An 11,972-nucleotide genomic window follows, 5' to 3' on the forward strand; every position below is an offset into this window, starting at 1 on the left:
ATGAATGTGAGTGGAGGGAGGAGAGGAAAGATAGAAACAGAGAGAGGAAGGCACGGGGCAATGGTTAGTTGGAGGGAACAAAGAAGAGAAGGGGACAATGACAGGCTAAAAGGGTGGAATCATTAGCATGAAAGGAGAAGAAAGTGATGAGAATTCGCAAGAAGATCAAGATGAGGGAAAAATTGCAGAGGGAGAGAGGGAGAGAAAAAACGGGGAATGACCAATATAATTTCAAAGGATGGTTGTTCATTTTTTCTTTTTTTTCTTTTTTTTTTTTTTTTTTTTGGGTACCTGAAATTAAAATTTGCAAACCTCTTGGGTCCATGTGTATATCCCTGGCTGAACACCTAGGTACCCACATGCATGCCTGTGAAGGGAAGAGGGGACACAGTACAAGACCAGCATTAACGTTACAAAGCCAAAATTCAAAAATGCCCACAGAGAAGGTTGTCTCTGCAACTTCAGACTCCAGACACTGGATGTGTACCTGCCTCAGCCAATGTACATTGAGCAGGTAGCTCTTTTAGCTGTCCTTTTTTCCTTCCTTATGTAATGTGTAAGCATGAGCATTATTAATGACACAACAGCAAGCCCTGCTACACATGTATTAGCTTTCTTATGGATTTTGCCAAGATATTATGGATGCCTCTTGTAAAACACTCAGTATTTCAGAGCTTTACAAGCAATATTGATTGTATTTTCAACTTCTCTCTAAAACAGGTGGTGTTAGCCAGATTTAATAGAAAAGGGAGGGAGGTGGAGGAGAAATAATGACCAAATATGCCCAATAACTTCAGATATTTGATTTCAGATGCCTCAGGACTGATTTTTCAGGCTACATCACAGTACACAGCACTTGATATATTCCAGAACAGCTTGCAGTGACTTCAGTGGCAGCCGGCACAAGAGCTTATTGCTCTGTCAGGCCTGTATCGCGCGTCTCGTGGGAAGCAGGATAATAGGGCAGGGAGCCCCTGCGACAAGGTTGTGTCAGAGGCAGCGTTTCCAGGACAGCATTCAGCTGCCTGAAGTGTGAAAATGCTCCTTCTCCTCCTGCATCCCTTTGCCTCCACCTTTGACAACTCCTGTGATTAAGAGTTTCACTTGTTCAGGCATTACGGCAGATGAGGCAAAGTCTTGTAAAAAGCACAGTATATTAGCATATAATTAAACAGGATACTGTAGTTTGCACTTGCAAAGTAATTTGAGTAACTCTTTAAATTCAGCCCCAGATGCCTAATTCTGCCTTATCCTGTGCAACCCCTGCCAGTCAGGCAGAGGTGTTCTTCAGCACTCTCATACTTGTCTGGTGACTTCTTAGACTCAGTTTGTACATGAAAATAAACCGGTAAGGATATAAGATCCAAACTATTCAAAACCACTTTACTCCTGATTAACCTCAACAAGAGCCATAAGATTTCCTGTCAAAACAGGTAACCAAAACCCTGCAGTACATCCGGGAATCCAGGAGCTTCACACTTGATTGCCAGAGGAGCACTTATCTGGTGTTTTTAAGTAGCACAAACAATGCATTTCTTACACCACTAGAATTTACAAGATCTGAACAGAAAGCCAAGAAGCAGTAGGCATTGGAGGTGCCTGAATGATTAGCTATCCTACCTGGCAGCCTCCGCTTTTGATGGGTCAGGCTGCATCCCTTAGAAATTATCTGAAACTTAAATTGACCACAGCAAGCCCAGCCACCTGGCAAGAGCAGTGGTTACCAGCACAGTAAAGCATGTATTTCACTGTTACACTTATGGGGATCTGTGTGCAGGAATTCTTTAGTTAACATTTGGTTTGGGACTTTTTTGATACATGATCATCACTTTAATAAAAAAGTATAAACAGAGCATGAATAGCTCTGACCTTATATGTGTCTTTCAAAATTAGGTTTCTAAATTGGTGGTGATTTGAGCGATTGGTTCAAACCCAAAGTCTAACTGAAATTGGGATCATAAAATTAGGGGCATAGCTAACCACAATGATGTCCAAATTTTCACTTACATGGTGGAAAAAATCATAAGTCCTGCTAAAACAAATTTCTGGGTCTAGTAGAATATCACATTCTGTTCACTACTCAGTTGGTGTCCATCATCTTTCTCCAGAGTGACAGGAGAGTTTAAATTCACACCCTTTAAAATCAATTACACCTTCATCACTCTTAATATATGTAATACATCTTTAATCTAGGAAGCTTGTATTAAGAGAAAGTATGCAGGATGCTTTTCCAAGTGTAGTATATTTCATCTTGTAGCACATTTTTCAAAGATATTGCAATGAATTTCCATTTTGTTTATAACTTCTTCCCTGGTAGATTACTTGTCTTCATGAATGTAGATGGTTTGCAGATTTGATTAGTATTTTAATATAGCATTGTATCACCTGCAATGTATGACTGTGGTATATTACTAACCTTCAAAATACATAATAAATTCTAACTGTCGGCTGGTTAAAAAGACCAAACCCAACCTTGTGATAATACTTCTGTACGAGTGCAGATGATTTAAGGTTAGCAGGAAGTCAGAAGGCCCAGGTGACTCCACCATCTGCACTATCTACTACCCACTGACAGTGCTCTCCAAATACCCTTCTTGCTTCCATTTTAAAGGTGAAATGCAAGGTCATGTACTTGCTCAGAGGTAGAATCCCAGTTCTGTTTGTCCTGAAGCGGTTCATTACGTCTCTTAGACCAGAATTCACCTTCCCTACCTTGCCTTTAGTTCTACAACATATCAACCGAGCTGCTTGAGATCCTCTCCCAAAAGGAATCCAAAGCTTTTTACAAGGTTATTTTAATATGCTAATTCCTGGGAAAATATTCTCAGGATAGAAGGTGTATGCAGGTTTGTGAGAGGCATGTGTGTTTGTTTCCCTTTCCAGCACAGCCGACAATACAGTATTCAAAGTACTCCTTGGTACGTAGGGCTTGAATTAAACTGGGGGCTTACACCATGACCTCTTCCAAGAATTTTCACTGCTTGCTGGTTAAAGGCTTTCATCTTCTTTATTTTTTCTTTTAAACTAAAGGGTGGAGACAGAGAAAACAGGATTGAGGTGCTGGCAGCAGCCATAGATTTTGTTTTAACCAATGCATTTTTGTATGCTTTCTCTGGCCCAAAGTCTTGATTGCTCTGGGCAAGACTCCTGAGTAACATTAGTGAGCATGTAAATAGTATCTATGAAGTAAATGAGCTACTGTTGAAGCAACTAATGTTCAACGACAGCAGAAACCATCTCTGTGCTGGCGGCTTGCACAGATGTCTTAAGATCTTGTGCCTGAAGGGAAAGATATGTGAACCAGTCTGGCCCTGTGTTTGTATCTTGAATTGACTTTGAAAACACATTCACAAAATGTTAAACCTGGGAAGAGAAAATGAGGGTCATGAGGTCATGCCTGGAGCATGGTAATGTAGACTGGACTGATAGATCTCACTTGTGTCACTCACTTCAGCATCCTTGCTGGCCAATTTACCTTCATACTGACTTCTCACTATGTAAATACTGGCTAACCTCTTCCATGCATGTCCTTTGGGCATTTTCTTTCTAAAGCTTATGTAGGGTCTGAAATTCCTCCCTTGTTTTTATATCCTTCAAAGGTAGAAAGCAGGTCTCTACTGTTAATGATCTGAAATTTAATTCTCTGGCTGCAATACACGCCTTTCTCTCTTTCCCCCACTCCCTTTGCAATGTTCTCATGTCCTTCGCCTTCCTGTTGCAACATTACCCAGACATTTTACACTGTTAACCACAAAGACCAACAGGACAAATGAATTGTTTGCTGGCCAAATACCATGCAGGTCTAGCCCAGAAGTTCACAGGATTTCTGGACTTTGTTTGTGGTACATGTTGAACAAAAATTAAGTTGCTTTCCTAATGGCTGTACCTACAGTGCCATATTTATTGAGGCTTAAGCTTGTATTTAAGCCCAAATTTCCCCTTTATGGTAATGCTTTATATACCTGACCATGTCATGACTCACCTCTGGAGCAAGCCAGCTGCTCACCAGTCAGCCAAGTGCTCAGAGAGACAGCGAAGTAGAGGACGTTAACAAATAGTATGGATACAAGAGGCTTAAGCCACAGCAAAATCACACCAGCACTTTGGCGTACCGAACAAGGACCTTACAGAGAGGCGAAGAGACTATGCAAAGAGCAGGGAGAGCAGCAGGAAGAGAGACAGTGGCCAGGATGTACTGTAGAGACGCCTCACCCTACACACCCACATCAACAGTACAGCCTCGTCTGCAAAAAATACAAACTTGTCTGTAAAATTATGAATAATTGAAGACTTGGTAAACTTTTTGTTCCCTCCCCCCTCCCCTAATACTACTCTTGCTTCTATAATGCATCCAGATCATCTTAATTTGTAATTTAGGAGAGACTTAATTACTGTAATTGTTAAGAAAAGTTAATTTAAATGCTTAGCAAAGTCAGTGACCCAACATGCTCCATGCACTGCTAAGGTTGGGCACAGAAGAATGTACTGGATTTCTTTCCTTCGGGCAAATACAGGAAAAAAATGTTCAAAGCTGCTTCTTAAATTGCATATACAACATCTGAGCAGACTTCTGCCTACGTGTAAGAAACCTGATTTGCATGCACGAAAACATCATTTAATTTAAACATATCCACACATTATTTTCACACTAAGGGAGCATGCAAAATGATACCCAGGTAAACACTTGAGTCAATTTTCTATGCTTCTTTCACATGAATAAAAATATTAAATATTGTACCGTAATTTTTCTGAGCTAGTCCTTCAGAGTACCCAGTGAAATGAGAGCTCTGGGTTCTGCACCTACCTCTGCAGCTTGTGATCTGGAGCTTGATGGAGCCTATGCTCTCCTTGCAGCAGCGCTGTTAGGCTTAATTAATGACTGGCATATTTTGAGATTCTTGATGGAAAGCCATTCTAGGAATACTAAGAATATTACTCCTCTTTTAAATACAGTTACAAATCACTCCCAGCCTGTTAATTTTCTAAAAATCTCAGAGCCATTCTTTGCACTTGGGCTTTTTGGTCTTTCTGCACATTTTTCTACCCTCTTGCTTTAGACTAAAGTAGGCATTTCCATCCCCTCCAGGGCACTACACTTCTAACTCTATTCTCTAGGTAGGTAATAAGAATAATTCTTGATCAGAGGGCTGGAGCACCTCTCCTATGAGGACAGGCTGAGAGAGTTACGATTGTTCAGCCTGGAGAAGAGAAGGCTCCAGGGAGATCTTATAGCAGCCTTCCAGTACCTGAAGGGGCCTACAGGAAAGATGGAGAGGGACTGTTTACAAGGGCATGTAAGTGACAGGACAAGGGGTAATGGGTTTAAGCTGAAGGAGGGTTGATATAGGTTAGATGTTAGGAAGAAATTCTTTACTGTTAGAGTGGTGAGGCACTGGAACAGGTTGCCCAAAGAGGTTGTGGCAGCCCCATCCCTGGAAGTGTTCAAGGCCAGGTTGGATGGGGCTTTGGGCAACCTGGTCTAGTGGAGGGTGCCCCTGCCCATGGCAGGGGGGTTGGAACTAGATGGTCTTTGAGGTCCCTTCCAACCCAAACCATTCTGTGATTCTATGATTCTATGAATAAGAGTGCTCTGGCACTGGAAGACTGCACTCAGCAATTTCAACAACCTTGCCAGTGCTTGGGGTGCTTATAAAAAGGATGATTTGGACTCAGAATGGGCAAGGGGTGGGCATGCAAAGCAGATTAGGAGAGAAACCTGGTGAGGAAACATTGGAGACTGAGGAGAGAGAGGGGAACTGGGACTGGGAGCTGGGTAGTGAGACCAGGAATGGGAGCTGGGAAGAAAGATGGAGACTAAGACTGGAGACTAAGATGGAGACTAAGATGAAGACTAAGATGGAGACTATGAGATTTTAGTGGAGGGGACATGGGGGTGAAGGCATCAGATGCAGGTACTCACTGTAGTGAAAGGTGATGGGGGACTGGGGAGGTGCATGGGTTTGGGAAGCAGTGCAGAGGTCTCTGGAGATCAGCGAGGTGAAATGTCATTCAGATAATCATCACAGTCAAGTGCCAAAAGAGGGAGAACTGAGGTGGCACCAGGAACTGTAATGCTGGCCCAGCATCACTAAAGAGTTCACAGCAGGATGGGTTTTGCTGTGTAGTTTTTATACACGTAGTATCAGAGGCAAAAATGGTGTTGAGACGTAAAAAACCCAGAAGTCCTAGCTTATAGTGTGAATGGTTTGAACTGCCCTTAACATCTCTACTTTATCAGTTATATTGTAGTACAACAGACTGAAATGTAAACAGTCTGGATATAACTAGCAATGATTAATTTGTCATTTTCTCAGAAATGCCTCATCCAAGCAGCACCAGCTGCATTCCCGTTAAATCCACAAAGAAATCTACACTTCATTCCAAAAGCTGCATTTCCTGTAAGGCTCCCTGAATTCCCCCAGAAGCTCTAAACATCCTCCCCTTGCCTCACACCACAAATGCAGCAGGCACGGCTGCCTGAGAAAATTCATGAACCAATGGATGATTGTCCAAGAAAATGTGTCTTGGTGAAAGCAAGCCTGATTTGGACTGGGCGTTGGGGCCGCCAAGGGCCTAGATCGGGATGTGTGGCCATGAAGATGCTCCTACACCTCTGGGCTGTGCCAGGCACTTGGAAGGGGGATGGCAGACCCTACAGTGCAGCAGTAAAACAGAATCTGTGTGGTAAGATTTTGAGACACAGGCACAGCCATCTTAAGTGGTGAGGAGACTTCTCCTGCTTGGGAAGTGGTTAACATCTGGTACTTCAGACACAGCTTAAAGAACTCAGTATTATGGCATGAAATTTCCAAGTACAAGGCAATTTCCTCAGTTTTCAGCCCATGCTTTTCATTGACGTCAACTGGGCCCTTATCTTCAAACAGTCAGAAGGGACAGCTAGCATCATCTATGTTTCTCTCCGCTCACTGACAGGTAAGTCTTTTCAGTCTCTGCATGTTCCTCCTCGTTCCTCCTATTCCCACCACATTTTCTCAAGACAAGGTTACCACAATCAGCAATACTAAATTTATTACCTTAGCACACAAAAGCTATAGACTGATAATTGGACAATCCTGGGTTAAATCCCTGACCCACACAGGCTGATGATTAAAATCGTCTCGGGAGCTATCCCAGTGACCAAAACACCTGGGTCCTTCGGCAGGCACTGGATCAAATTCCACAGCTAAATAACACATCAGGAAAAAAATAATTTGCTAAAACATAATGACATCTAGAGCCATTTTAGATCCCACCATCCCCCCCCCCCCCCCCCCCCCCCCCCATTTTCAGCTGCTATTTCACAAGGGAGAAAACCTCTCACAAGTCTGGTGTCTTATCTGCCAGTCCCATTCAGATGCCCTAGACATCTGGGGCATGTCAGGTGGCAGTAAGCACCTCTGGTTAGACAAAATAACCTCACCAACACTCTTTTTTTTTCCTTGTGAACTTAATGTGAATTTAAATATACATAAATTTTGTACACTTGCAATTCCACCATGAGGGCTGGAGACAAAGTCTGGCCCCCACATGCAATAGTAAGTCACCGTGGCCTGTCTGTATTTGTAGAGAAGATGAAAACATCAGTCAGCGTGGACAGATTTTGTATCTAAAAGAATAGAGATATTTTACCAGTAAGTGGTTAAGTCAAGGTAAGTCAAGGCTCTGTGAAATGCCTGCAAATTTGCAGTACTTTGCATTGGTCTTTTCATCACATGACATTAACTTTAGCTGTAAATATGCTGGTCTGTTGGTAGATATGTTGCCCTTTTTTTGCTTAGTGTGATTTATTTATTCACTCTCCAGAGTCTAATTATATCTTCGCTATTATATAATAGGTTTGAACTCTTTCCCTGTAGACATAACCTGCAAGATCTGGGGGCATAAAATGTAATCATCTTTGATAATTATATGATGGCACCCCTGAAAATTAAGTTAGAGCAGCTGCAAAACATGTGAAATAATGAGACTTATCTATATTATAGTCCTGATGAAATCTTGTGGAGACCTTACAATACACTTTATTGACCTTCTCTTGGGTACTATAATAATACATCCTATGTCAGATCTACATCACTGTAATTGAATTTTAGAGAATTTCTGTGATGACTTAAAAATTGAACCTGCTCCCTGGTGCCTTTTCTTTCAATACAGTCTAAATCCTTTCTTCATTTCCCCTTTTAATTAGGAAGGTGGGGAGACTAGGGAGAAGCGTTATCAGTCTTCCTTGTCCTACAGCCCTTTGCTTATGCTAACATTTTCCCATCGGAGACCAAACAGTCACTATGTTTTGTGCAGGATGGGCTCAGGAAGTTTTCTCTTTTACATATGGTGTGCAAGAGACTGGCACCACCACATCCTTCGTTTCGGCGTTCAAGCCCTAGCACTGCTCTACAGCATCCAGTTGCCTGTCCCTGGTTGGACTTGATTGTGCCTTATGTACCCCATTCCGGCAAGGAGATGTTGATGGTTGTCTTCCCTGTGCAATGGCCAGCTCAGGGGGGTGGGCTCATGAGAAGGTGGATGCGATTTCCACAGTGGGGGCAACTCTCTCCTGGCATGGCTTAGTTCAGGCGCACCTCTGTGTATTAACTTTAGACATACCTACTGCGCTTGAACATATCAAAGGTTTTGGGAAGGCCTGTGATGTACCTTCAGTTTTGGCCTCTATCCAAAGGCACGTCTCTACTGACTTTGAAAAAGGTAGCAGTGATGTTTGAATCTGATGGGGTTCTGCAAATGGTTGTTGTTGCAGCTCCCTCTCTCTTCATCCCAGGGTACTTATTCATGTATTTTGTTAATGAGTACAGACACACACACACAAAAAAAAAAATCAAGAAGAAGTAATGATACACTTTTTAGAAAGCCTGTTTCAAGAGTTCAATTGACCAGAGTTACTGTACTGTAAAAGATGCAGCCAAATCACTTTCTCTCTAAAAGCTAAAAATGGCTTTCAATAACAGCAAGTGAGGGAACGTGCACTAAGTACACAACGTTTCCCCTACTGGGACATCAAGTTAGATATAGCTTTCTCTGGACAGTGCCAGGAGATCCCGTCTTTCCTTGTGTCTCCAGCTATGCTGGATTTCTCTTTTCAGCTGTATTTAAAAGAAAAAAATCTAAATGTACTTATAAAATGTCTTTTCCTGATAGGAAGAAACTGTCTCAGTAGGGTACGGAGCAAATGCGTGTTACTCGTTAGCACTCTCCTGTGCAGTGAAATCCTTTGAAGGCACAACCTCTCCCTCCTTTCCTCTGTGTGAAATCCTCCTTAGGGACATTGCCACCGCCAGGGACGTGGCATTTCCCAGCAGAGCGCACGCTATTTACTTTCTAGTCTCTCCACTAAAATCCGTTTACTTCTGGTATCGAATACAACAGACCTATATGGAGTAAAGCACAAGGAGGACAGTTTCTTAATGTGGTAGGGTATTGGGACTTGCCTTGCACTGTTGTGTCCTGGTAGAGTCGTTCCACAGAGTCTATTTTGTACCTACCCATGTCAAATCCATGTCCGATGGCCCCGTGAATTCCTGTAACGTGCTCAGGAGCCGTCTGGTGGCAAGTGAGGCTGCTCCCTTATCTCTCCTGTCTCATGAACAGTGACAGAACTGTGTAATAAAACCTTTAAAACTGGATCTGGTTAAAATAATTTGCAACCATGGTTAGGCGAAACTAGAGAGCCCTCCTCTTGCTGCCTCTTAGATTTCTTCCTTTCTTCTGGAGCTGTCAAGACAAATAATAATACTAAAATCTGTCACCTTATGTAACTTTTTGACTTGATAAAGAGCCACAATGACAATGTGGGGGGAAAAAAAGGATTTCTCAATAAAAAAAAAAAATCCTATCTTTGCACTCTTTTGGGCACTTCCTATTTTCTGTAGACTATTTTTGCCTCAGACCTCCTCTTCCCTTTTTTGTTGTTAAAATGCAAAGCACAGATACATTTTTCACCTCTGTGTTTGAGGGAAAAGATCCTATAAACCTTCTGAGAACACAAGCTATTTTTGTAGCTGAACAGAGCATGGTTATGTCTAGGCCAGAGTGGGAAGCAGCAGCTAGCAAAGAAAACCAGAAAATGCACGGCAAGTTTATAGGAAACACAGTAAACACAGGCCAAAAATGCATAGGGTGTGTCATTGTAATTATAAACACTTTTTAAAAAAAAACGTATTTTCACTTCATTCGCATCCTGCATAGTTTGTGATATCTGTAAGCATGCTACGGATGCAGCTATTGTGACTATAACCGTATATACTATGCCAATCTGTATGGCTTAAATAAATGTCCGATGCATTTGATGAAATTAGCCACTTGGAGTATTTGCTGCTTTTCCACACCATGGGAGGCACATTTTTTCATGTTCCAGAAAAGAAGTGAATATCTCATTCCATAAATACTTCAGTGAGTCTTAAACTGCAGTTTGCCCACAGGAGAACTGGCTTTGCCTCTGGTGGTAAAATGACTGGTAAAGAACTTCAAATAAATAATTCATTTATGAAGGTTGCATAATCAATCTTCAAACTAGAAATCAAATTAAATAACTATTTGTAAACTGGTTCATTCTACTGTTGTAGCACAAGTAAAGCAGTAATTATAGCTCTATAATCTATTTTTTCTTGGCCTTTTAACTAAGACAAATCAAGAGAAGCTAATGTGTTAGATACTGGACTTCAGTAGTCTGACTTTTGGTTTTGGTTGACTTGTTTTTAATTGGTCTGTTGATATTTTACAGAGGCTGAGGATTCTGAAGGTATAAAATATGCATTTTGTGCACTTCAAGTATGCATTTTGTTAAGATGTAGACCTGAAAATGTAGTGGGTTTAGAAATTAAAAACCAGAGAAGAATATGTTCATGTGGCATAAGGCTTATATTAATACAAAGAAATAGGACTGCAGTGTTGGGTAGGTGTCATGCATTGTGTTATGTTAAACAGTGACAAATTCTGTGGCACCTGCACTGGATGACGTCTACTAGCTCTCTGTCCTCACGCATCATGCACAGCGCCTGCAGAATGGACAGACACATGGGGCAGGAGTAAGGGAAGACTCTGTGGTTGAACCAGCTGTCCAAAACACTGAGCGAGGTGGTTTTGGAGTTAGGAACTGATCTGGGAGGGAGCAGTGTGGATGCACGTTGTGGATACATGTCATGGATGCTGGGCCATCCCTCCAAACATTGTCACCTGAGAAGTTGTCCTGCGTACTAGGGTCAAACCAGCCACCTTCTCAAGCACAACATGAGCTGTATGTACCCTGCTGTCGCCAAGATGCTTCCCTGCACAAAAGGTGATACAGCAAGGTGAGTTGTGGCTGGTGTTCAGATGCAGCTGCTTCCCTCGCTGTGTAGGACATTTCCAGCAGCCTTTCAGCTGTTTTCTTTTACCAGAGCACACCACACTACTACAGCCTGGCAAGTTTTTCCAGTTTCCTGGATTACATTTTTGTGAAAACTGGTTCCATCAGTGCGGAGATGGCTTTAAACCGCTCTACCAAAAGCTAAATCTTGACCTAACTCTCAAACTTGTAATTCAGAACATCCATCTTATTAACCAAATAAAATAAAGAGATATGCTGGGAGAAGGCAGCGGTATTATGTTACATCCTTCAATAATAAGGTGCAAAATAGCTTGGTGGTCCATCTAAACCTTTTCCATGGCCCCAAGGAGGGAATATGGAGCTGCTATTGCAAAGTTCACCTGCGGTACACATGGACTGCCTGGGACACACCACATTTCTGGGCCATGCTGGAGTGCAAGATTTGGGCCTGTACCACAGGCTTGGTACTTATTTCTGATCCCTTCTCAGTATCTCTTTTGAGAAGGAAATGGGTTCATTGCCTTTTTTTTTTTTTTTTTTTTTTTTTTTTTAGTGTAAGAGGGGGCTGTGGAAACACACAAGTCATGTCCTTTAATAGCCTTAGTTGTTTTTGTGATGCTTGACTAAAACACTTCCTAATGACCTATTTCTGTAA

The sequence above is a fragment of the Balearica regulorum genome, chromosome 1 (genome assembly GCF_011004875.1).
Source record: "Balearica regulorum gibbericeps isolate bBalReg1 chromosome 1, bBalReg1.pri, whole genome shotgun sequence".
Lineage (NCBI taxonomy): Eukaryota > Metazoa > Chordata > Aves > Gruiformes > Gruidae > Balearica > Balearica regulorum.